At 43.1% G+C, this 27,810-nt stretch overlaps 1 protein-coding gene across 3 annotated transcripts in view; it reads left to right on the top strand.

Moving 5' to 3' along the window:
• The first annotated feature begins 18,144 nt into the window (after window positions 1–18,144).
• smpd3 (sphingomyelin phosphodiesterase 3) overlaps window positions 18,145–27,810 on the top strand; it is an 85,631-nt gene continuing 75,965 nt past the window's right edge. For all 3 annotated transcript variants that reach the window (XM_079501070.1, XM_079501069.1, XM_079501068.1), the window contains exon 1: window positions 18,145–18,253. The gene's annotated coding sequence lies outside the window, so the exon portion shown is untranslated. The remainder of the gene's footprint in view (window positions 18,254–27,810) is intronic.

Genomic DNA, 27,810 nt, shown 5'->3' with positions numbered 1-27,810 from the left:
CGTACCTTGATTGAATCAGCTATTTTACTCTTTGGATTATTGTTTTGTGTTCTGTCAGTGATCATGGTGTTGAGATTTAGAGAGAATAACCAATACACACAATTATCTCGACGCCATTGTATGCCACAATATGAATTTTCCTGCAAGAGTCCATCCAGCCATCCATCTTTAACTGCTTATCCGGAGTCAGGTCGCAGGGGGCAATCCCTCCAAAGGCCATGGCGCTACACCAAATCAAAGAGCCCCATGTGCATGTGATTAGCACGCACGTAACACAATCAATAACGACACTATTGCGTTCGTGCGCCCAGTGAATGAACGTGCGTGCGTACAGTGCACCGCCGCAAACGCACGATCGCCACTGCTTCATAGAGCTGCTCCCCGACTGGATCTGCTATTTTCAAGTCTCCTCCCCGAGTGGTTAAGAAACTGTTGGATGACCTGTGTTGCGTTACATTGAAATTGGTGACCTATGAATACGGTTTCGACGGAAGCACCAGCTGTACCTATTTGAAATTGTCTCTCGCACAGGGCCCTGCAGGCTGCGGCGCCACTAAGTTCCATTGTTAATCCGGGCCTGAGAGAGAGAGAGAGAGAGAGAGAGAGGGGATAGTTGTTTAGAGTTTACACTAGATGAAGTGGGAATGCTAAAGTTTAAACACCAAAGTACTGAAACAAAATTCATTAGTAAACAATATCCTGAATTGGTAGGCCTACTATCATTGATATTCACATACTCAGCCTTTTATCATTGAATAGCTGACCATGTAATTGCACAAAATAATTTGATCACTTTGGAAATTAACTATAACATCTGTGGGTTTGACATACTACACTGATGAAGACAGCATGTTGGCATAACGATGAAGACATTGATGAAGAACTTTCACTGCGGCGAGTTGGTAAACTGGCGAGTTCTCTGGATACCGTGCACGTCCCTGGACGCTCGGCATTCATCCATACTAGATGCCTGAACTACCTATAAACTGGCTCCTTTCCAAGCTTATAGTCAGCAAAGTAAAACCAAATCTTATCTTCTGTTCTCCTTAAAAGGAGTCATGTTTTATAAATGTGTCAATCAAATAATCCCTATTTTCTATTTTCCGCTAATTTAAATGCTGTCTGCGTTTGCTCGTGCACATGTGTCCCAGCCTCCAGGCCAAGACCTGATGGCGTAAACTGTTGGAGTCAGAGTTTAGCTGGAACAGGCCCAGTGTTTTATATAGGACAGAGCTGAGTGGACAGACTGGCTATTCTCCCCATGAAATATAACCCTGTCAGTACTTCTACTGATGACAGGACAAAACCCTTTGTCCTCCTTGAGAGAGAGAGAAGGAGAGTGTGTTGTGTGTGTGTGTGTGTGTGTGTGTGTGTGTGTGTGTGTGTGTGTGTGTGTGTGTGTGTGTGTGTGTGTGTGTGTGTGCGTGCGTGCGTGCGTGCGTGCGTGCGTGCGTGCGTGCGTGCGTGCGTGCGTGCGTGCGTGCGTGCGTGCGTGCGTGCGTGCGTGCGTGCGTGCGTGCGTGCGTGCGTGCAGAGAGAAATCACCTTATTGATGTGGAAGTGTCTGTAGAAGAGTTGTACACCTGTTAACGTAGTACTATCATGTTCTGATATGGACTTGGACTTGGTTGTACTACAATATGTTTACAGGTACAGCATGGGGTTCATTCATCCAAACTGTAGCCAGTGAAAATAAAGTGGCAAAATCAATGACTCATTTTATAACTATAGAAAAAGTGCTCCTCGGACATCCTCTGATTGTGGCCTCCTGGTGGCGCTATAATAGGTCAATGTGAAAAGGGTGCCATTTCTTCTTATGCCTTTGACGGAAATTGGACGCTCAAATTCATGAGTTATTCCTCTGCCTTTATAGTAGGAATGTGTAAATTGCACCCTGAGTTCATATTTTGATAACCTGACTCCGCCAGATGGGGCAGCAGAGAGTACACTGGGTTCCCCCCTCCTGCTCCCATCTGGGAACTCTCAGGCAAGTCTGCAAGTGTGAGTGTGTGTGTGTGTGTGTGTGTGTGTGTGTGTGTGTGTGTGTGTGTGTGTGTGTGTGTGTGTGTGTGTGTGTGTGTGTGTGTGTGTGTGTGTGTGTGTGTGTGTGTGTGTGTGAGGCCACCAGGGATTTTACGAGAGAAACAAGCAACTAGGTCTATATCAAACAAGCCCAGCATTGGATATTTGAAAATAGCCGATATACAAGCTCACAACGTGTCGTGATGCGACGCGTTGTGAGCTTGTAGATCTCTTTGTTAACAAGCAACTTTACAGAAAAACAAGCTCAAAATTGCTTATAATACACACAAAACATGCAGTAATCCTGGTCTCTAAACTACAGTACCTCCCCCCATGGCCAGCCGGGGCGCCTGATGGAGGGGAAAGGAACTGGTCTGAATAACGTGTTCCTTCCATGCGCTACATCCGGCCGGGGAAACTCCCCGGAAAAGAAGCAGCTTTGGACTCCTCATGCATAGAAGGAAGCATGAGGTCAGTCCGCTGCCCTCCCCAGGTTGGCAGAGGAAGTGTAGCGCCCAGGATTACATTAGATAATTGACATTGGGTGAAAAAATGGGTTGCAAAATCGTGAGATAAAAATTAAGTTAAATAAAATCGCTTATAATAAGCAGACATGGCAACACTGTGAGGTATAATATAGTGACCAAGGACAGAGTGCTGACAGCAGATGGAGACATCTTGGGGGGGTGGCAAGGTACAGCCCTCTAATCTCATAATCTTTAATGGAGTAGCTGTTGTTTAGCTAGCTTTCCCCTGAGGTAGATGCCTCTTTGCCCCAGCACTTGTATCATTGCACATTAGCATCACAGCAGCGTGATCGGGCCTCACCTTGCTCATAGCTATATTTACAGTACTACTATGATTTATTTTGCAGCCCCACATACAGTAACAGTAGTAGCCTGCAGTGGTGGGAAAAGTAGGCTACTCACATTACGCACAAGTACAAGTATCAATACTGCAATATAATACTCTGTTAAAAGTAGATGTCTGGAATTAAAAATGTGCTTGAGTAAAAGTACAAAAGTATTGGCATCAAAAATGTACTTTACCAAAAGTAGAAACTCATTTTGCAGATAACGTCCCATTTCATGTTTAAAAATCTTTTGAAAATAGAAAATCTACAAGCTCAGTGAGCTTGTAAATCGGCAATTTTCAAATGGCCAAAATGTATAGGGCTGAAATGGTTCATGTATGTTTTGTAATAATAATCCATATACAAGTAATAGTTTTTTGTAGTGGAGAAAAATATTTGTCTCTGAGATGTAGAATCACAATCAGCTTTATTTATCACTCGTTTTTGTGCATAGTTCCCATCGTGTCATTTTTTCCAAGAAATACAAGAAAGGGAAGCAGGGGGGGGGGGGGGGTTGGGGTAAGAAGATCAAGGCAGGAAAGAAGAAAGTTTGAGCGCTTGAAGTAAAATTATTGGAAATTGGAATTACTCAAGTAAAGTAACAATTTCAATACCTCAACATTGTAGGCCTACTTAAGTAAATGTAGTTAGTTACTTTCCCACCGCTGGTCCAGACCCAGGCCCTGATTCATCAAGCAATTTACCGGTACACACATATTTTGAGCGTAAAATACACCCTTAGTCACTTCCTTTTTACACCTGGTCGTAGATTTCCTTGGTGAATCGGGCCCTTTGGGAAACAGTGAGTGAGACAACAGCACACTATAGCAGGCTTTCACTCATCATGGCATCGCAGTGGAAAACCACAGCCGCTCATGTATCCTTCCATCCTCTATCAGCAGATCCTCTCTATAGAGACAGTGGGGTTTACAGCTCCTCCGGGGATTCCTGCTCTATCATCCATCGCTCTGATGACGTTTGTTTCATCAGCCGATGGCCAGATGGCGCTCAATGGATTCTCCATTCATAAACTATAATTAAGGTGCACACGGAGGTACAGATCGTTTTCCATTTGAAAATGGAAAACTCGGGATCAATATAGAAATCTGTTCGTTATTGCTTCATTCACTAGGAACAGCTGTTCACTCACTTGCAATCAATCCAGTCCCCCATTCATTCACATCCCTTTGCAAGCTTCACTTGTATAGCTTACCGTTTCCATTTTGTCTGCTTTATTTATTGGTTTCATTTTCTACCAATTTCACCTGTTTATCATGTATCCCCTCCCCCGAGCTATTCATCTCATGTACACTTGACACAACGCGCTACGACTTTTTCACAAGTTTTATTTAAGATGCTATTTACACTATACTGTACATCTATACATATATATACTCTACTAGAAGGTGTGTACAGCTATTTCTGTATAGGCTATAGAGCGCCGCAGTCCCGCCCCCTTTCATGACGACGACTGGCCCAGGAAATAATTCCCCATTAATTTTTCTCATAGACATTTAAAAAAGTATTGATTTAAAGACCTTTAAAGCCGCGGACAAATTAAGCCAACTCGGATCGTGACAAATCATGACAACAAACACAATATTTTGCCAGTCATCGTCATGAAAGGGGGCGGGACTGTGACGCTCTATTCATTCGATCTATCTATACATGCGTTTGGTGTTTGACTATCATATCATATCATATCATATCATATCATATCATATCATATCATATCATATCATATCATATCATATCATATCATATCATATCATATCATATCATATCATTCATTAATGTTACCTGCCTCACTCCATGGATGGGATGATGTATTGATATAAGAGGATCACCAGCAGCTCCATTAAAAGGAGCAGCCAGTACCTCAGTCAGCACCAGCATGCGGAGGCTTTGAGGGCCAGATAAGTGCAGATCAAGTAGACAGTCGTGACTGACTGAGGGAGGTCATTCAACGGCTTGAGAGCCGGGAGGGACAAATAGTCTACTGCGGGTCACTTGGAACATTGGCCAGTAAGACAGGAGGGAGAGACATGTCCTGTGCTGATCAAGGTATACCATAATGGGTGCATATAGGATGGATAATATCCTACAGTCAGCAGGGTGCCATGCATGGCCTTAATTGCCTTGTAGGTGTTTTGAATAAGCCTATCTCACAGAATTTCCCCGCCCCCCTTAATACGCCCCCTTTCGGGGTTAGTGGTGATAGCGTGACGTCACTCCATAGACGCTACATGTTAACAGAGGTAATTTAAGAAGTCTACAACTTTTGTTCTCTCAAGGTAAGGTTTGTTCTATCTGTTCGAGCTGATTTACCATCTTGTTTGCTTCATAATAATATTGGTCTGTCACATTTTTACATTAGAAAATGTACTTAGATTCTCCAGAGAAAAAAACGTGTAAATGCTAATGTTAATGACACCACTATTTACCGGAAGTGGGCGTGGAAAGCGGGCTGTGAGATAGGCCTATAGGAGGTGAGCAGCCACCAGGTCAGAAGCCAATGGAGTAACTGTCCACAGCAGAGCATGCAGGCAGACCATGCAAGGAGGCAACCACAGTATTGGAGCCAGGAGTTGACTAAACTTGGATACGGAGATGCAGACAGATACTCCTTGCTGAGGTAGGGTCTGGTGCTCCGGATGTTGTGAAGCTAAAATCTCTGTGGCAAAGTCTGCATTAATTAGCTACTAGTACTATAGAGCACCGAAGTCCTGACGTAACTCGCTCATTCCCTCGATTCCCCTGGTTCACGGAAGTCATTTCTCTATGGAGAATAACATGGGCTCATCTTAAAATCATTTCATATAAGCATTGTGGTCAAAAGATAAACGAGCTGTCTCGGCGTTATTGTCAGGGAGGTGTGTCTCATATAGGATACAGTCTGTTTCTAGCGAAAATGTAACTAATTCAGCAGCAGTAACAATAGCGTTTTCTCTCAATCAGTTGATTCTTCATATCCATATGAGTGAAGCGGCCGGGGTGACATGTTTATTTTTCAAACACAGTACTTATATGATGCGATCTAAAATCCCCCTATGGGGATTACAATGCAAATAAAAAAGTCCCTCTACCGATATTGACGTCAGACTTCGGTGCTCCATAGGGAGACTGGAGTTCAAGTCCGATTGCCTGTGGAAAGAAACTGTTCCGCATCCTTTCCGCCCTGGCACTGATTGTCCTGTATCGTTTCCAAGGCGGCATAAGGGAGATCAGGCTGTGAGAGAGGGGTGCATCAGATTAGTTCATTGATTGATTAGTAAAGAAGCTGAGAGAAAGAGTTTCTGAATTGATCTAAAGGGCCGCAAGCCATGATTGACCGCAGAGAGTGAGACTAGACATCCAAAATATATTTCACTATCAAGGACCACACCACCAAATCCAAATGTGACTCTTTTTGGTCATGGTGGCAAGACTAACTGTAAAAAAGAAAAGAAAAAATGTATCCAAAATGAGTTAATAGCACATGCAGGCAAACTCTTCACATACAACTAGAGCATGTCTGAAATAAATGTCAGAGCTGAAATCGACATGTAAATATGAAATAAATGCTTAAAGTAAACATTTAACTAGGTGTAATGTTAGAGACCACTAGAAGTGTACCTTTCCAGCCTATTTTCTCAACTCGCTGTTTTCCACAAAACATTACTAAACTAAACTAAACAAAATACATACATACATGGATGCACCTGGGACGTATCCTCAGTGATGTATCCCAAGGTCATCGGGGTTTCGGGTCTCCCAACATCATACCCCTCACTCAGGTGACCCAGCCGGGGTGATCAAGTCCCGACTTACGTCCCAGTAGCTATACCCTCGATCAGTCCCATTAGGGAAAGACCAGGGCCACTCAATCCGTTCCTCCTGAACTACTCTGCCGGGACTATGAGGTACCATTCTGGAGCGTGGAAGGACTAGGCTCTGTGGGTTGACTCCTGTCCGGGCCCCTCCTACGTCTCACCAGGTCCACTCCTGCTCTCACCAGGTCAGGCCCTGTGCGTTGCACCAGACTCCCAGCACCAGGCACTTTATTCAGGAATGGTGGATTCTCGAGCCGCAACAGTTCCGCAGGCTCCACCTTGCCCTTGGTGGTGCCGCAGGCCCCGTTTGAGGCTTGAATGGCCCTCCTAAAGGCCTCACCGTGGGTTTGTTGGGCTTCTTCCTCACGGAAGACACAGGCTATAAGCCATTTCTCTAATACTGGTGGGTCAAACTGAACAACCAATGTCAATTTGAAGTAATGATTCCCTGCATTCATATGACATGAAAAAACGAATATGAATAATAATCCAATGACTGCCTCCCATTCATGGTGGGTCACAAATTAAGTTTAACAGATTGTATTAACGAAAAAGAAAGAGCATGGTAAATGGTGCATTTATATAGCGCCTTTATCCAAGGCGCTTTACATAGATTCTGCATTACATTCACCCATTCATACATTGATGGCAGCGGAAACCATGCAAGGCACCAACCAGCACATCAGGAGCAATTAGGGGTTCAGTGTCTTGCTCAAGGACACTTCGACACTAACTCTGGGGGAGCCCAGGTTCGAACTGGCAACCTTGCGGTTACCATCCAGCCACTCTATCCCTGAGCCACCGCCGCCCCATCAATGAAGATGATGGCTTCGGGGATCCGGCATGCTCCCGGACAGGGACCGGCCTGTAAAAGCGAGAGGTTATATTAGAGAGGAAGTAGGATGAGAAATATAGGGTGTGTGTGTGGGGGGGGGGGGGGAGAAGGAGAACCATGGTTAGGAGGGCTTTTATATATGGCCGGAGGTGACCTGATTGGAGGTGGCTTGATAGGAGGTGGAGGTAGCTGGATTGGATGTGTGGTCCTGCTCCTGAACTTCAGCTGTGAGCTCTGTATATACCACAAAGACATTGCATAATATACTGTAGATGTGTTTCCCTTCCTGTATGCTGTGACACCAACCTGTCAAATACCCTATACCCTCGCTGAAGTGTGTGCACTCATTATTTAACTATATGACACACACACACACATACAGAGGGGTCACATGGTTGTCTACTACACTACACCCTCCCCAAGACCAACCTGTAAGTGCTATACTGTACATTGGGAAAAGAAGAAGAAGAAGAAGGAAAAACTATATACTGTATATGTGTGTGTGTGTGTGTGTGTGTGTGTGTGTGTGTGTGTGTGTGTGTGTGTGTGTGTGTGTGTGTGTGTGTGTGTGTGTGTGTGTGTGTGTGTGTGTGTGTGTGTGTGTGTGTGTGTGTGTTTGTGAAAAAAAATGTAGGAAAAAAGGTGAAGCTGAGTGAGGGGAATTGAGAATGGAGGGGAAAGCGGAAGAGAGTTTTCTTGCGCTAGAGGCAGATGAGGCAGATTTAAGTGCACTAAGCTGTGGATAATAAGAGGGAGAAGTGCTGTACAGTGAAAGGGAGGGGTCATCTAATTCAGTGGTTCTCAACCTGTGCCCACATGATTTGGGGGGTCTCCAGATGACAGTGAAGTGATAATTTAAGGACTTTTAAGACTTGTATAATAGCTCAAACTATAAAAGGCTCAAAAAGAAAAAGACCATTACTGCATCAAAAAACTATGATATAAAAACTAGTCAAACATTGGTCAAGTTGTTAATATAAGAAAGAGGCAACAGTTGTGAAAATAGCCAATCTACAAGCTGTTGTGAGCTTGTAGATCGGCTATTTTCCACAAGTCTGTGGAACAGAGTTGAAACTTGTACAGTAATGCCTATCAACTCCTATAATTCCAAGTGCTTGTCTGGGTGGGGGGTCCCCAGTTTGTTGAGGGGGTCCCCAGTTCAAATATGATTATTTTAAGGTTCTATATAAGGTTGAGAAACTTGAGAACCACTGACCTAACTGGCAGTTTTGTGCCACTTCTGTTCGGCTGCTCTGAGGCGTGTTCTCTCAACTAGGAAGGTTTCAGGTAACAAAGGAGCTGGTGCGGAGACAGATACACGAGGGCAGTGATGGTCAAATATATAATTGGAATTGTAGGAAGAAAGGAGGAGGTATTTTTAAGTAAATGGTGCATTTATATAGCGCCTTTATCCAAGGCGCTTTACATAGATTGTGCATTACATTCACCCATTCATACACCGATTGCGGCGGAAGCCATGCAAGGTACCAACCAGCACATCGGGAGCAATTTGGGGTTCAGTGTCTTGCCCAAAGACACTTTGACATGTAGACAGGAGGAGCCGGGATTCAAGCCACCGACCCATGGATCATTGGACGACCTGCTCTACCTCCTGAGCCACAGTCGCCCAGGTAAGTAATGAGTAACCGGCGTAAGACATGAGGTGATACAAGCTTTAATTTGTAAAGTTTCCCCAGGTCTCCAAAGACGGCAACTGGATAAAGACATTTCACAGAAAAGTCCACAGCAGTGTTGATTTTGTTGACTACCTTTTTTCACTGAGGAAACCTTAATAAAACCTAAGCTACAGTATATGATTACTCACTAAGACTAAATATAGGGACAATTTCACGCACGCACGCACGCACGCACACACCCCTACACACACCCCTACACACACACACACACACACACCCCTACCGCTTGCAACAATATCAACACAATTCATTCAAAATGAATGCATACAGTATACTGCTAGCTCTCAGAGGAGTGTGATGGTTTGTGGCTCCAGAACGTTTCCACCAGGACGTTTCTGAGTCCAATGTGAGGGAGAAAGACATCAAGTCACATATAATCTACAGTATACCCCCTATACCTATAGCTACATACGCACATTGTCTTCAGAATAGGGGTCCATTTGGTTACCTACTGTACTGTCCATCATTTAGCTGGAAGGACCACTGGTGGTCCCAAAAACACTGCTCTTTCCTTCAATGAGTTCTGTTCAGAGTTGCTGGTGAGGCCAGGCACCCCAAATGCCTCTCCCACTGGTCTTAAATCACACTCATAGATTTTAATGTGTCTCTGCATCTACCGTACAGCATGCCCCAGGACTTATGGGTGCTCAGTTCAATCATTCCTCTGCTAAATGCACTACTGAGGAAAAATCACTTTTTTCTACTTTCTATTTGGGAAAACTACACAGCCCCTTCTCACACACAACACAAAAGTTAGCCTAGTTGAATCTATCATCTTAATTTAATACTGCACTGCGTCGTATGATGATCGATCAAATAGTATAAGGCTGTGTTCTATTATATATGTTATATGGGCTAGTCAGCAAATATCTAGGTGCCAACATACCCAACACTTACATTCACCACTCAACGCACGCACGCACGCACGCACGCACGCAAGCATACTCCTGTTCACATTCATTATAGACCATCTCCACTTGGCAGCGGGCAGGCATTACTGTCATCTTTAATGGGTCTTGACTGAGCAGGAAAAGCTGCCTTCTATAATTCATTGGAATGCCTTTAAAATGAATTCCAAGTTAGCTTCTTGTGCAGGCAATATGTCCGCCCTGGTCTGAACACATAAAGGCAGCACTTATAGCATTTTAGTACACAAAACTGGAGCAGCAGACTACAGCCAGTAGCCTACTAGTGGGTGGATTAAAATAAACTAACAAGAGCCTTTCATTTTACTAGCTGCCAATTTGAAAATAACTTCTTACTTAATGAACGCCCACACACCAATGCGTGGAGCAAATTTACCAACAGCACAGCTAGCACAGAAGGCAGATGAGCTCTTTACGCTGAACAACATAAAAGGTTATTTTTCCCAATCTCTTGTGTTTCAGAGTAATGAGAAACAACAGTTGTGAAAGGGCGCTCCTCAAAGAGGAACGGAGGGAGCCAATTGTATAGTTTGGAAGAGATTATGACAGCGTTTAGAAGCAAAGTTCATCTCATAAAGTCTACGAACGTGTCGATTTCTCGATAGCACTTACATCCACTCACTATGCTCCTCACGGGAGCTCATCATACACAACCATTTCCTAGACTATTACACAGAGCACAGACCAACATGCTTATATGTACTATATGCAATGCAGTGTTGATTTCATTGACTAAAACTATGATGAAACAATGTTCATCGGCCTCCTTTTTTCACTGGCGACGACTAAATAAAAAGCCATGACCAGATATACCAATTTCATCAACAAATAAAAACTAGAGTGAGGAACTAGTGGCGAAGAGATCATTTTTTGTTTGTGTCACGGTGCGACTCGGTACGAGATGTAGGACCCAATTGCAAAACAAAAAAGTCAAGAGGCAGAGCAGGTCAAACGCACATTGATTTATTTTATTCTACAAAACACAGGAGGAACACAAGAATACAGGGAACTACTGTAGGATAACATGCAGTAACTAGGACTGAACACTATAACAACATCTAAGATCTGGTAGGGAACACAAGGGACTGAGGCCGGGCGAGTTGCAACTCGAACACGGATTAGCCGGCTAAGCAAACTTCGCAACTCGCACGCTTTAGCACGCTCTGTGGTGTCTCTAGTGCATGGCTCAAGTTTGCTTGAGACGGTGCCCCTCCGTCACGGTCTAAAATTGTACGTTATCCCCTACTACTATAAGGGGGCGTGACCATTTACTCAAACGCGAAGGCGATTCCGCACTCACGACTGAGGGACACAGGTTAACCAGACACAGGTGACACTCAAAGACAATCAACACAGGGATTGGCTGGGAGACTAACAGGACACAGGTGGAGAAAACAACGCTTACTACAGGCTCACACAACGCTGTGAGCCTGTAGATTGGCTATTTTCAGCATGCAACCAAGTGTAAAATCAGTCATTACGACGCCAAAATACATACATACATACATACAATTATTCGACTAAAATCTCATGATATTTAGTCGACTAAAACTAGACTAATATAACACTAAAACATTTCAGGTGAAAATATGACTAAAGCCAAATGGAATTGTATTCAAAAGACTAAAACTAAATCAAAATATGCTGTCAAAATCAACACTACCCTCCACCTTCTCTATAATCCTCCGCTCTCTTTATCTGATAGGTCTACCGAGCACCAACCGGGGGTCACGCGGGGACAATGGATCCTTCCGTTGCCCAGGGCAACCCCTCCTTTGGTGGCTGGCAACATAAAAACTAATAAACCACCCAAATGTCAACACAACACTCCTAGGGTTTTTAACAGAGGCAGGCAGCCTTTCCAGCAACCTAAGTTATGAACAAACCCTGCTGCCCTTTTCCCCATATAACTAATGATGCAGGCCAGATCTGCTTTAAGGCGAATGGTGAGGTTGCAGGGCTGTAAATGATGTATATGCTTCATTGCTTACGCGATTGTATTTGCAAGAGTCCATTTGTCAAAGTGTTAGTGTGTAAAATGAACAGCCTTACTGAAGCTATGGGATCAGTTTTGGGGCATTACTTGGTGCAGCTCATTGAAGTTAACCCTTAGGACTGAGGCTGATTCTTAACCGTCTCGGCCATCTTACATGCTAAATAATTAGCATCAATGCTAGCGAGCTAAAATGAGTCCGTCCTTGCTCTAGAAAGCGCCAATGTTCCAATCGAGATCACCGGATAATCAGAAAAGACCTCCGAACATAGAGTTATTCAGCTTTTTAGTCCGTCTGTATACAAGAAGTGAACGGCAGTGCGCGAAACCTGTCTATAGGATCGCTGAAGAAGGAAAGGCCAAGCAAAAAAAAAAGAAGAAAAAAAAGAAATCAGCGATCCAGTTTGATATCAATATTAAAGCTTATTTGACGTAACGTTCCGCCAATAGCGGTTGTCGGTTGGATTCTAATTGGCAGAACGTTCCGTCACGAGCAGTTAAAGTTAATTTGTTAAAAATCTGACCTAAGTTTTCTGAAAAACTTACACAAATGTTGTGTTGCTATGTACTGTAAATAGCAACAAGAACCCCAAAGGGGGTTCTCGTCTTGAAGGATAAAAACCCCAAAATGGGGTCTGAAATTAACTGAGATGGGTTGAGCAGTAAAGTCATTGGCTACATGTACTGTATATAGACCTATCACTGTGCTGAGTAGACGCACTGTTTAGCTTCCATCTATCCACAGTGGCAGCTCACTCCTTTAGTCAAAATCTACACTCTCAAGACAGCACAATTCAAAGGAAAACATTTAATTTGGAATTGGAACGGTGCTACAGTATAGCCACTCCAACATCTGACCATGTGTGTTTGGGTGTCTATATATTTATTATTAGCGTGGTTGCAGTAGGCAACCTGACTATAGTTATTGCCTGACAACCAACAACCAACCTGCCAATTTATCTGCAATGCTCCCTGCCTGGAAGAGCTCTCAGATCCTCTGGCACTAGTGGTCTCTTTGAGGTTCCAAAGGCTATACCTAAAACTAAAAGAGGCACAGAGAAGCAGCCTTCAGCAGTGGTGGAAAGTGACTAAATAAATGTACATTTACTGTACTAAAGTAGCCTACTTAACATTTTTGAGTTATTTGTACTTTACTTGAGTAGGCCTATTTCCAATACTTTTACTTCTACTCCACTACATCTCGGATCCAAATATTGTACTTACTACTTTTACTACACTACATTTATTTGAAAACTTTAGTTACTATAGTTACTTTGTAGCATTAACCACTTCAAGCTATACATTTCGGCCATTTAAAATGCATCGCGACACATTGTGAGCTTGAAGATCTGCTATTTTCAAAGGATTTTTATACATTTAAAAACGTATTATAGCGCCACAACCTGACCTGGCCTGGTGGAGAGATTTTTTTAATTTAGGACTTTTACTTAAAGTTGTAACGGAGTATTACTGTATTGCATTGTATTGATACTTTTACTTAAGTAAAACATACGTTTTCCACCACTGGCCTTCAGTTTCCTAACGTGGAACCGCCTGCCTGTGAACTGCGGCTCTCTGAATCCTTGGACACTTTTAAGACACACCTTTTTAGCATTGCTTTTACCTATATAGAGCGTCGCAGTCCCGCCTCCTACCCTGGACCAGGAAATGAAACCCAATGCATTATTCTCATAGACATTTCTTAAAGTATTTATTTAAAGACGGTTACGCCGCGGACAAAGCCAACTCGAGTCGTGACAACTCATGACAACACAAACAATATTTTGGACCAAACAAATAATTAGAAAGAAGAAGAAAACGGCAGGTTACAACACTTTTTTTGTTGTTTTTCTTCTTTGTAATTATTTGTTTGGTCCAAAATATTGTTTGTGTTGTCATGAGTTGTCACGACTCGAGTTGGCTTTGTCCGCGGCGTAACCGTCTTTAAATAAATACTTTAAGAAATGTCTATGAGAATAATGCATTGGGTTTCATTTCCTGGTCCAGGGTAGGAGGCGGGACTGCGACGCTCTATAGGTCACATCATTACTCCATTGTTTAATTTTTTCTATTTTTATGATTTCAAATGTTTTTCTAAGTTATTCTATTTTTTTTATGTTTTTGGGTTGCACTATCTGTATGAAATATGCTATATAAATAAAGTTTAGAATGACCTGTGACGTCATGTGTGGTCAATATATCATCATCATCATATCATTATACTGTACTTAGCAAGCTGCTCCAGGAAATTGCAACCACACTTGCAATTTCCCAGAATTGCGAATGTTCTATTATTCTGCCCTCTGTGACGTCATGTGGGTCAATACATCACATCATCAGACACAGACATCATCATCATACACAGGGAGTCAGGGACGTGCACACATAGACATCAAAGGGGGCTTCAGCCCCTGCCCTTCTGTAAAACAACTGAGAGACTGCCCTCTCCAGCCCACGAATGCAGCATTTACTATGGTGAAAGAAATGCAAAATGCCACTCCCTTCCATGCCATACCGGAAGGCAGCATTCAGGAGAATCGCTTTTTTCCCAAGTCTCCTGAACTTGGAACGCAGAATTTTGTGTTGAACAAATTTGTTTCGAAATCCATGTCTTACACCGCATCCCAGTAGATACAGTGCTGGGTTGCGCCCCGAAAATAGCTGATCTTGTAAGCTCTGCTATTTTCGCCCCTGCCAAGGCCCAATCCCTTGCTGACTAAATGAGCCCTCACTGACTTAGCTGTGCGTTCATGTGAAGTCTGCGAGGGCTTGAGGGATGTCCCATTTGAAATCGGTAAGTCAGTGAGGACTCCCCCACCCCTGTATGTGCCAAAGTCAGCATCGATGCTGACCTGTAAGGGCCCTTTTTGAAACTAGCTCCTCGCCAATCGCCCTACACACTTCCACTCAATTTGAGCATAGATATATAAATAACCGAGACGCAATGCAATGCAAGTAGATGGGAGGGGGATTCCGGTGCAGTCTCTAATATTTATATATCTATGCTCAAACAGAGTGGAAGTGTGTAGGGCGAGTAGCGAGGAGCTAGTTTCAAAAGGGGGCTAGGCTGACTTTGGCAAAGAAATTACCCACAGTTCATAGCGTTACCAGGGGAATGAGGGGGATCCTCCGAACGTCAATCATTTAAGTATGCAAATTAGTTATGTATCGCGGTTAGAATGTCAACAAACACAATAGTGCTTTCTCACTGTTCTCAAAGGGAGACGGAATGGAATGATAGGCTATATTTAATAATAATAATAATAATAATAATAATAATAATAATAATAATAATAATAATAACTAGAAAAAGTGCCCTTCTGGGCACAGGTCTCCACCAGGAGGATAGGACTGTGTGAGATGTTTGGCAAAATGTTTAGGATTAATATAAACATGTTTTTGAAGCATTTTGTTCCAAAAATGTGTTTTGCAAAAATCAACCTGTTGGTGGCGCTATAACAGGCCAATGTGAAAAGGGTGGGATATATTCCTCAGCCTAGTAAGAAAATGTGTGAAAGATTTCACGTAAATTGCATGCTGCGTTCATGATTTGAGGCTTTTGTTCAAAACGGGGCAATCTTGCAAACTGTGAAAGCCAATTATAGCCAATTAGGATGGAATATGAAATATCGGACAGATCCGACTTGAGCACATGACCATAGAGATACTGTGTAACGATTTGTGAGATTTTTGGACAGAATCTGGAGGAGTAATATCAAAAAATGTGTTTTACAAAAGTCGGCCTCCTGGTGGCGCTATAAAAGGCAGATGCGGAAAATGCAGGTCAAAGGTTTGTCCTTGGCCTCTAGGGAGTGTGCATGCAACGTATCACGCAGATCGGTGCAGTTTTAGGTAAACAATGTGAAAAGCTGCCTCATGGTGGCGCTATAACAGGCCGTTCTGGAAAATGTGGGGCAGGTTCATCGTTGGCATCCAGGGAGTGTGTGTGCAAAGTTTGGCATTGATCGGGCCAACGGTGCCGGAGATTAGCTGGTAACGGACGGACGGAAGGACGGACGGACGGACGGAAGGAAGGACACACACACACACGGACGGAGTGCAAAACATACTCTCTCCCCATGCCTTCGGCCTGGTGGAGACAATAATCATCATCATACTATAATTCAGTCAATGTCTGTCTGTCTGTCTGTCTGTCTGTCTGAATGAATGAATGTGTGTCAGAAACACCGCCGTATCTCCTCACCACCTGCACCAATCGCTCCCACTTTTCACACAGGCATTGACCATAATAATATGGAGGTCTTAACGAAGCCCTTTTTTTGATTTTACACATTAATGATTAATAATGAATTTATTAGTGAATTAAAAACGCACCCAGGGTGCAGTACCCCCGGTGGCCACAAGGGGGGGGGGGGCAATATCTCACAACGGGTAAGGGCTAGTAATAATAATAATAATAATAATAATAATAAGGGAAACATGATGAGAAATGACTAATGAGCAAAGTAAAAGAATATGGAAATGCAATTCATAATGAATATTATTATATATGAATATTACAACCCGTATCACACAGGAAAGTGTATTTATGAAACTAATAATAAAACGATCAGCTTAAATAATAAAATAGACGTGATAGACATGTATAAATAGGCCAAGCATGTAGGTAGGCACTGGCTGTGAATAAGGACAGTTTTTATAAAGTGATGCAAAGTGTCATGAATGGCGGACTCATCTTCAAAGTGCTGTCCCATTTCTTTCACAACAATTTAGAGCCCTCACCCTCAAGCACTTACAGCTGACAGTCACTATAGTCAATGAGGGTCCAGGGCTCAGGGCTTGAGGGAGGCAATTGGGATTGGGCCTAACACTCTCTGCACGTCCCTGATACGTCATCATCAGTTACCTCATAGCTGGGGTGTGATTTTTCCTCTTTTTTGATGATGAGTTCCCATGATTGGTCCAAAAACACAGACTGTATAGCGCCCAAGTCCTTATTATACTTTGGGTGCTAAACCGTGCTATGCTATGCCGAGGAAGTTCAGTGTGCTTCAGAAACTGATATCCAAACGTTCACTATAAGTTCATATTATATTATTAATTAGCTGTCCAAAGTCCTATACTTCTTGCGTACAAAATAAATACATATATATAGGCCTAAATAAACCGTCCACGCACACAGGATACAGAATTAAGAACAGCGTATGCCTCTGCCACTGGTAACACTTGCTGCGCCTGATTAGGAACCTGGTTAAATACCGTGGCAACCCAGCTGGCCTTATAGCTTGATTGACAATGCAGTCATCAAATGAAAAATCACACCCGTGTGAAGTGAGGGGCGCTTTGTGTTGCCACGTTTACTCATATTTGGCGGACATTTATTTGACCTAATTTCTCCTTTCATGTCAATGGCAATTTGGCAAATGAGACGTGGGGGGACAAGATCATAGCCTATTTGGCGGACATTTGACCTGATTTATCCTTTCATTGTCAATGGCAAGACGTGTGGGGACAAGATTTACGTCATATTTGGCGGACATTTGACCTAACCTTGCGTGCACGCACGCACGCATGCACAACACACACACACACACACACACACACACACACACACACACACACACACCTGACAACAAAACACATGATTCAGTGCTTCACACTCTCTCAGAACGAGAATAAATAAATAAACAGAACTGGACAATTGCGTGTGTGTGTGTGTGTGTGTGTGTGTGTGTGTGTGTGTGTGTGTGTGTGTGTGTGTGTGTGTGTGTGTGCGTGCGTGCGTGCGTGCGTGAGTGTAAGCATACACGTGTTATTTTTGGCCAGCGACGCCTACCGTCCGCCGACGGAGTATAATTCCGACAGGAGAGAAGGCGGTGCATGTGAAAAGGGAGTGGCATTGTGCCGACGTCAGTGGGAGCTGTTCAAAGTGTTGTGGTGCTGAGAGGCGACCATGGATGTCTCTCTCTCTCTCTCTCTCTCTCTCTCTCGCTCGCTCTGTCAGTGCGCGGCCATGAAGTGGTGCGTGTTTGTAGCGTGGAGGATCTGAGAGCCTCTCGTTGCGCGGCACAAGCTGGAGAATATTGAAAAGAAACAGTCGCCTTTATACACCTGCACCCCAGAACGACCCCACCATCGAGAAATACCTCAAAAAGTAAGTAGCTTAACCTTTGTTGTGTCTGAATTCTGGCGTAAAGGATGCAAAATGGGTTCTTCATATATCCCAAGCTTTATGAATCGCGTGTAAGTCATTACATTCAGATAATGTGTAGGCTACAGTCCGTGTTGCTTTATAGTAGACTAGCCTATAGCATAAAGCAAAGCCGCGGTCTGTCTCGATTAATTAATTGAGCCAATAATAGTCTCTAACAAAGCCGCGCCTAAATCTTTCCCTCTCTCCGCACCTTAAGGTTCAAGATTTGCCTTCTATTTGCATGAGAGTAAGGATTGGACGTTCAAAGATCCTTGCTTTCTCTCCTCTCTCGGTGTGTGTGTGTGTGTGTGTGTGTGTGTGTGTGTGCGCGCGCGCGCGTGCGTGCGTGCGTGAGAGAGAGAGAGAGAGAGCTTAGCGCGCGCACGTCCTCGCATGCACGCCAATAAAGGCAATAAAAGGGAAAAGGGATTATTCTCGAAGAGTAGTTAGAAAACATCACTATAGCCTACCTAATGATGGGAGGGGTTCATTCAGAACACCAAGCTGTCATTTGAATTTCTAGACTTCGTTGAACACATTCACATGAAGGCCAGCTTGGTTCTCCAAGTTGTTGGTTCACACAGTGGGTGCTGTTGCAAAAATAAATCTGCAATGCAAGCAGTAGTAGTCCCTCTGGTGGACTTGATCATGTCTAATTTAACTATAGTTAAAATGTGTAAGTTACAAATGGAAACAACACATATATTGTGTAAATGCAGTAATGTTGAATCCGGTGAAAAATGGTGATCTGCTTTTATACTAGAGCACTAGACTCTTCAGTTCTGTGGTGTGCTCTGGGTCTTTCCCTTCTCCCCTCTTTTCTCCTCACCCAGTTTCCACTCCTGTCTTTTCATTTCTGCTCTCTCTGAGCGCCTAACCTACAGTCTCTGTTTCACGGCTCAGGCCGATGTGATGAAAGAGGGTCAGGGCAGGGGCAATAAAACTCTCCTGGCAGCTCATCCACACATCCAGAGAGACATGGAAAGAATACGCGTCAATATCTCTGTATATCTCTCGCAGTGCTGTTGCCTATGAAGCCACGAGCCCACGACGGGATGACATTGGGAGCGCCCCATTATATCGCTGCTTTGTTTTAAGAACAATTCGCTGTACATGTTTTCATGAGGCGGTGGGTTCAGTGGGTTTGTTTCCATTCAACGACGGATGGCAGGTGGATGGTAGGGCAGCGCATGCAGGCAGGTACTGTACGCATGTGGGTGGGTGGGGCTCCTAAATGCACCGCTGAGCCCAATGACACCTGATATCGGTGTATCTGGTTTCTCAGTGTTCAGGAACACTAATACAAAGCCTATCAGTCATAGTGGGCATGAGAAGGTAATGGGCGAATTTATATATAGCACTTTTATCCAAAGCGCTTTACATAGATTGTGCATTACATTCATTCACCCTTCACACACACATTCATACACAGATGGCAGAGGAAACCATGCAAGGCACCAACCTGCTCATCAGGAGCAATTAGGGGTTCAGTGTCTTGCTCGAGGACTAACTCTGGGGGAGCCCGGGATCGAACTGGGAACCTCACAGTTCCCATCCGGCCACTCTACCGTCCACTCTACCCCTGAGCCACTGCCGACCGTATAAATAACAATATCATTTGCCAGTCTTTAATTTGATTTATCCATTTATTTAGACTGAGGCCAAATTTTGACGTACACGAATAATTTGGCACCGGCACCCTGCATGCATTAAACACACATACAGTACCATTAATGAGCATGAGTCATTATAGAAACATTTATGTTGCCTGATGAGGTGTTAAGCTGCAAAGAATCTTCACTTGTGCCACAACTTAACGCATTCCAGACAAGTCTTTCTCACTCTCAAGTACTATCAGCTGAAGAAGCTAGAATACATTGCTGGCTGTAGGCCTGCTGTGATGTGAGAAGTGCGAGCTCAGGAGGGCTTGATTGGGCCTACTTGACACCTGTAGAGGAGCTGGTACCGTCTTCCTACTCAATGCCCGCTGGAGCTAATCAGAGGTATTGTCTAGCAAAAGCTTGTATAAGCAGAGAAAACAGGTGCCTGTAGTCAAGGGTGAAAGAACCTGGCAATGGGCCCCGGTGCAGATATTATGTTTAGGCCCCCTAAAATATTATTGTGGGGGCCTGGCTTACAGGTGTAAAACATTGTGTGTAATTTGTCAATTTGTCAATCATTTTTGTTATTTCCATAAAAGAGAAAGGGAAGAAGAAGAAGGGGAGAGAGAGGGAGATCAATAATAATAATAATACAAATATTTACCTACGTAATTACATATTTACAATAGAATACAATTTCTTTGTTATCCAACTACTGTATTACTTAAGACTTCTCGTATCCTCACATCAGACTCATTGAGCATTATCAATATGAAAATTGTCTTGCCATCATTTTCCTTTGAAATTCAGGGCCTCTTTCATCAATGAATACATAAACCTCTCTCTCTCTCTTTCTCTCTCTCTCTTTTTCAAAGTCTCTTACTCTTTTATAAATGTATGAGTAAAGAGAAACAGGAGATGTTTTTTCTCGCTCTGTGTTATTATCCCAAGCGTTCACATAAATAACAATAACAGAACCATCAATATAAGAAGTCACAGCTGTTGTGTGATTCCCGGCAGATGCCTTTTGCGTCGGCGTCGTCATGAAATATGGGCATTAATTGTGTGCGAGGAGGTGGGCTCTTCTACAAGATCTCCAGCTAATATAGCTAAATGTGTCAAATATGTCAAGCTTTCAGAGAAACAGCTTAGTCCTTAAGCTGTTTGATCTAACCTTGGATGTCAAACATAAAACAGTATCATACACAGCCGAATCTGAAAAGAAAATGTAACTCTACATACATAGTGTATACATAGACCTGTAATATGTTTGAGTGCAACACATGTTTGGGGTAAAGTCTGGTTAAATCTTGCCATGTCATTAGTACTTAGAATAGATAGCATACTGTATAGGCCGGCTTGATCATGTGCATAATGACTGAGCAGCATATAGAGATGGACTATAAGATTACAGCCTACAGATACTGTATCCTAATTAGACTGTGTGTAGAGCTTATTAGAGAGCAGGCGTAGTCACCACATTCACTTAGTGATCGCTCCTCCACCCTGAATCTCTTCTTCACTCTTTCATTAAGTCTCCTTTTCTGAATGCCTGGGGGCTTGGTCATTTCAACATGCCTTTATAATGTGTATCCCGATCTTTCTCTCCCCCCATATCTCATTATTTGAGGGGCGCTTGCCCCTCCTATGCCCATCTTTGTCTGTTTGTGTGTACCCCATAGCAATGATTTGATTGGCTGAGCACCCTATAGCGATGATTTGATTGGCTGAGCAAAGTACGTATTGAGGATCAAAAGTGAGGACGCCAATTATGATTGGCCGGAATGTGATGATGTATGATGATGCATGATGACAAGACCTCACTTCACACGGGTGTCATTTTTCTTCATGTGCCTCGATATCTCCATCCCTCTCGCTGTGTGAGTCTGTGTACGTATGCATGTGTAACAGCCAACTATCAGCTATCTTGTTCCCTATACATCCATGCTAGCTGGGTTATTTTGAGACATCCAGACAGCATGAGTATGCTGTTCTTTTCCTTGACCATGCATTTCCCACAGGATTGAGATGCAGTGTTCTGAGAGGTGCTTTGTTTTATTTTATATCTTATTTAGTCAGGCAAGCTTAAAGATGTATGAGCGTTCGGCTTCACAATACTATGAGCTAGAGCTCCAAAGATTCCATAATGGTGTTGAACCCTACCCTCTATCATATGTAGCCTGCATGGTGTTGACGTAGAATCAAGCCCACACTAATCTGATTCTCCCGATGCTTTATATCTGGTATCTGTGAAAAAACACTCATATTTACAACAATGTGGAAACAATCAAATCCACCCGGAACCTCCAAGGCAGACTAATAGTAATTCAAACCCCTGCAATTTCTCCGTACTAATGCTAGTACTGCTAGTGCTTAGTACTATGCACTGAAAACAGCAGACCAAGAAGCTCGTATAGCTTGTAGGTTGGCGTTGTGTTTCTTTGAAATACACTACTACCTATATTACTACTACTACTACTACTACTACAGTACTACAGATTTGATCCAAAACGCAAAAAATTACTAAAATCATGAAGGCAGTGTCTGGCCCAAATTTGAATTACACATTGAGGAGCCTGAAAATACATAGAACCAAAAGCGATTTTTACACCTATAAGGGTTGCCACAAATCATACAAGTCACTGTTTGTTGCAGAAATGTGATTACGATTGTAGTTTGTTTTTGTGTTTTGTGTGTGACTTCATTTACATGAATCTTTTGTCCAGTGTTTTGTTGTATTATAGAGTCAAAATAGATTAAAAATGGAGGTAAAAGGAAAGTGGGAAGACAAGCTATCCAAGCGAGCTAAAAACAGCTCTGCCTCAGGGAGCTGTGACTGTTTTAGGATACAGGAAATGGCATAGACCTAATCTGTAATTGTGAAAACGTGGATTAAAAATAACGGCTAAAAAAAAAGACCAAAATTGCGCTGCATTAGTAGACATAATTTCCACGTTGTTACACATGTATCAGCCGGGTCCACACATTCACCTTTTGAAACTTGCCATGGCATGACATTTGGGGGATTTGGTGTTTTTGCAGTAAACACTGTTGTACGTACATCAGTAAGTGAAAACACGCTGTACCGTGTGATGAGCAGGACTCTTCTCATCTCTGCAAAATGACACAGCTGTGCAGTATATCAGTGGTTCCCAAACTTTTCCATGTCAAGGACCCCCAAATTGACACTAATTAACCCGCGGACCCCCATTTGAAAAGATATGCCAGGGACCCCAATAAAAGAAGATTTTTATATCTCTAGCAGTTATTTTCAACCTGTTTAATTTCAAGGACCCCCAGTTTGACATGCATTAGTCTACGGATCCCCATTTAATGGCATTTCTATCTCTGGGACCCCCAATTTATATTGTAAAATCAATTCTAATTTAACTCTGAGAGTGTACAAATGGAACCAAATGGACACTGATGGGTCCATCTGTACACTCTCTGAGTTACAGACCCATAAGGGTCCATTTGGTTCCAAATGATCATTTAGCTGGGTCCCCCCTGGAACTCCCACAAGTACCCCTGGGGGTTCCCGGACCCCACTTTGGGAACCACTGCAGTATATGACCCGATCAGGTCCAGGTTTGAACGGGCAGAAGAAGAAGTCAGGCAGTGTGACAACCAAGGGGCCAGTGAGGCTATTCAACGTTGAAGCTCTGGGTCCTAGTGGTAGGAGGAGGGACTACAGGCGGACCCGTGTATTCATGACCGGGAAACCCCGTGCAGCTGGGCTTTAACATGTAGGACCATCACTCCCTACGTCACCCCGGACCTCAAATTTGAGGTCCGGAGGAGGGACTTCCGGCAGTCTTCCGGGTGCTTCAAAACGCCACTGAGCAACTTCCACTGACATGAATAGCTGGGGGGGCGGAGCTTCGCGCCAGTTCAGTCTCTATCCTTTTATATACTCTATGGTGACAACATGCTGCGGAGGCAGAGAGGATGAGACTGAGATTAATGCTGGCGCCGGTTCAGCAGCAGGAGGACATTAGAACCACTATTACAACCAGTGGGTGTACAGTTAGTAGGAGGACAAATGGGAATATAATTGATAATGTAATGTCAACAGAGATTTTCGTTTTTTAATTTTGGAAACAATACTTGTTGTTGGCAACGTGGAGCAGCCTGCATGTGTGTACTGAATGTGACTCACACGCTCATTTTACAAGGTTTAGGGCCACGGTTATATTCTTGAGGTGTTTTATTCGGGTAGCACAGAATAAACTGGGAAAAAGATCAGCAGTATAGGCTGGAAGAGGACTGACTGATCAATGGGTTTGGTGCATGATTTGGGGTTGGTCGATCGATTTTGGTTCCATGAAACCTGTGTCATTTATGATTGGTGAAAAAACGATAACTTCTGGAGGAAGTACATACTGTACAATAGAAGCAGCCCTATATAGACACACACTGCATTATAGGTTAGTATTACCAGTAGGGATGTCCCGATCACGTATGGGTTTTTTCTCCCGTCCGATTCCGATCATTTGATCTTGAGTATCTGCCGATACCGATTTTTCTTGATCCGATATTTATATTTTCATGTCTAATGTCATGATATGGATATAATATTGATACTAGGGATGTCCCAATCACGCTTTTTTGCTCCCGATCCGATTCCGATCATTTGAAAATGACGTGATCGGCCCCGATTTCCGATCTCGTGATTGGATCGGGACAATCTCCTCGGAGATGAGACAAGGCTATGGAACGAGGATACTAAAGACTGAGGCACAAATGAGAGTATGTCCTGTCTTTTTTTGTAGAACCTTAAGAATACATTCTGGGCGGGAACCCCTTTTGGACTTTAGCTATTATGGGAGTCCTTGACATGAAAAAGGTTGAGCACCACTGACATAAACATGGGTTTTTCAGAAAACTGTTCCGGATTTAGAAGACATTTTTTAGAATCGGCCTCAGGTCTAAATGGGTTAAATTGGTGACTGGTAGGAGTTTAGGCGTGCTGGCGTGTGGTCCTGAACTGCGTCCTATTTTCATCTACTCTACATGAGTGGTTCCAAAAGTGGGGGTCCTTGACGTGAAAAGGTTTGGGAACCACTGCTCTACATGCATGTCAATTGCCAGCCAGGAATGGATGTCAGAAGCAGCAGGCACTGGCTTTATACAGTAGAGGCAGGGTTTAGTCATTTGCATTAGAAGGGGGAGTGTTTTTTTGTTTTCTAGCCCATTTAGGCCTGACCTCAAAATGTAAAAGAATTCTTCTAAATCCTCCAGTTTTCTGAAATAAATATTTTCACGATTTTTCAAAAATAGCAGACCTACAAGCTCGTAGCGCGCCACTCGGTGGCGCGCTATGAGCTTGTAGATCTGCTATTTTTCAATAGCTAAATTATAACATAATGTTTAAAACACCAAAAGGGTTTCCCGCCCAAAATGGGCTAGAAAGGAGGTGGGAGCCTGTAGAGTGCCTGACACTCTTGTACGCAGTTGAAATATGGAGATAGGTTTTTGATATGCAGCTTAATTACTTTTCCTGGTTGTGACACCCCTGTGGTCTCAACTTTGGAACAGCATCCTGTTTCCGTTTTGAGTATGGTGGGTTTATCATGGCTTTATTAAGCACAACAGGGAAGTTCTACTTTAATGGATTATGCTATGAATTATTTAGTATTTTTGCTTACTTATCCACGTTTTGACAGTGATGGAGCAAAATGGAACAACAACAAACGGATCCAAATGGAACAAAAACTGTCAGGCAGATATCTCCCCTTGTATGTATTTGTATATTGTCTTGTTTCGTTTTGTTTTGGTTGTATGTATTGTCTTAGTCTTTTCGTTTTCATGGATGTTCGATTAAAATTCAATAAAAAAACACCGTCAGGACACACACATACGTACACGCACGCACGCACGCACGCACGCACGCACGCACGCACGCACGCACGCACGCACGCACTCACACACACACTCACACACACACATGCACACATGCACACAGGTCAAAGGGCATAGGATTTAGCACATGCCTGCTAGACACACATTGACCTCACTTTATACTGTGACACATAGAGATTATATACTGTAAGTCATTGTTCTGCCTGAGCAGTGCACGGACACATGTGTACACGCACGCACGCACGCACACACGCACGCACGCACGCACGCACGCACGCACGCACGCACGCACGCACGCACGCACGCACGCACGCATGCATGCACGCACGCACGCACGTGAAACCCAAAGCGTTACTTAGCAGCAGACAGACAGGAAGGACAGGAGTTCAAGTGGTGATCACAGTGTCGTCTCTCTCCTCTTCACTCCTCCTCCAATTGGATTTCTCCAGATTATATCAACAATATTGTTTATGACAGAACGCTAAGCTTGTTTACTGTGTGTGTGTGTGTGTGTGTGTGTGTGTGTGTGTGTGTGTGTGTGTGTGTGTGTGTGTGTGTGTGTGTGTGTGTGTGTGTGTGTGTGTGTGTGTGTGTACTGTGTGTGTGTGTGTGTGTGTGTGTGTGTGTGTGTGTGTGTGTGTGTGTGTGTGCTGTAGTCTAAATACAAACTAAATTTGTGCTTGCATGATGCATGAATGTGTAATTGTGCATTATGGTATTGATTGAAATGGTCTGCCGTGCTTTAGATGTTCCATAAATGAATCAATTTAAGCTGTATTATTATTTTGCAATAGATGGCCACGGCGACAATAATATGCTCTGTTGTACAACGGTGTCACGGTACAACGCACCGTAAGCTTGAAGATCTGCTGTGTTTTCAAGTGTTTTTCATAAATGTTTTGTATTGTATATCAGGCTTAACATAGACCTACTGTATTGGTCAGTATGACTCAATGAAGCCTTCATCATACAACACTTTGATCATCAAAAAGGTGACATGGCATTGGTCTGAAATTGGTCCCTAGAGTACCATTGGTCCGTCTGCTCATAAAAACAATATACCTAAACAATAACCTCACACTAATCTAACATTTTGTCGAACTATTGAATTGTCAGACTAATGCAGTCTCGATCAAAAATAGCACACTAATATCAATTGAATGCCACAGACGAAAAACAGTCTAAGTCCACACTATTTATCCATAATGTATAAATGATAGATAAGGGTTCAGGACAACGAGGCCTTGTCGTGGAGGGGTCAGAATGAAATTTGGACTTAGACTGTTTTTCGTCTGTGGTTTGTCACGGCCGGTCAGAAACCTTTTCTCCATTTCAACGTAATGTTTTTTTATAAATATTATCCCTATACAGTACTTCATACAAGATTGTCGCACAAAAGTAATGGAAATAGCAGAACCCACAAGCTCACGATGAGCTTGTGGATACAACTATGATTGTCTGTGTATGATTTGGACATACGTACAACGTTTCCACCCAACAGCAACGCTTGAATGCATGGTTTTCAGTGTGTAAAAGTCTTCTGTGAGGATCTGTGAAGACAAACAGCTCTGTGTCGAATCTTGAAACTATACAGAACATAGATATATCCTCTCATGCTTGAGCTATCCAGCAAATGGGATAAGCTGAAAGGCATTTCTGTGATCTGTGATCTGTGATCTGTGATGCGTCTGTGAATTAGAAGCTAATTAGGATGCAAAAAATAAGCACTCATTATTATACAGTATACACATCTGGCATCTTCTTTTGAGCGGACACCTTTGTGTGAGATTTGCTTAACCACTTTCAACCTGGCATCCCTTTTTTGGGTGGGTCATTATAGGTGAAATTAGAACATTTATTGTGTTCAAAGTGTTCCGAAATAGTGTACTATAAGCTCATAATGTTTTGCAGTGTGACACATTGTTAGCTTTTAGATACCCTATTTCCACTATTTGGCTTCTGTGGTATTGTGGTAACCACTTCAAATTCAATACATCATAATCTCCCCTTGACAGTAGCAATCGATCCATTCATGTGCTTTGTATTTTACTGCAC

This window comes from Electrona antarctica, assembly GCF_951216825.1.
Source record: "Electrona antarctica genome assembly, chromosome: 5".
NCBI classification, from domain to species: Eukaryota; Metazoa; Chordata; class Actinopteri; order Myctophiformes; family Myctophidae; genus Electrona; species Electrona antarctica.
This window is presented reverse-complemented; position numbering and strand designations above follow the sequence as displayed.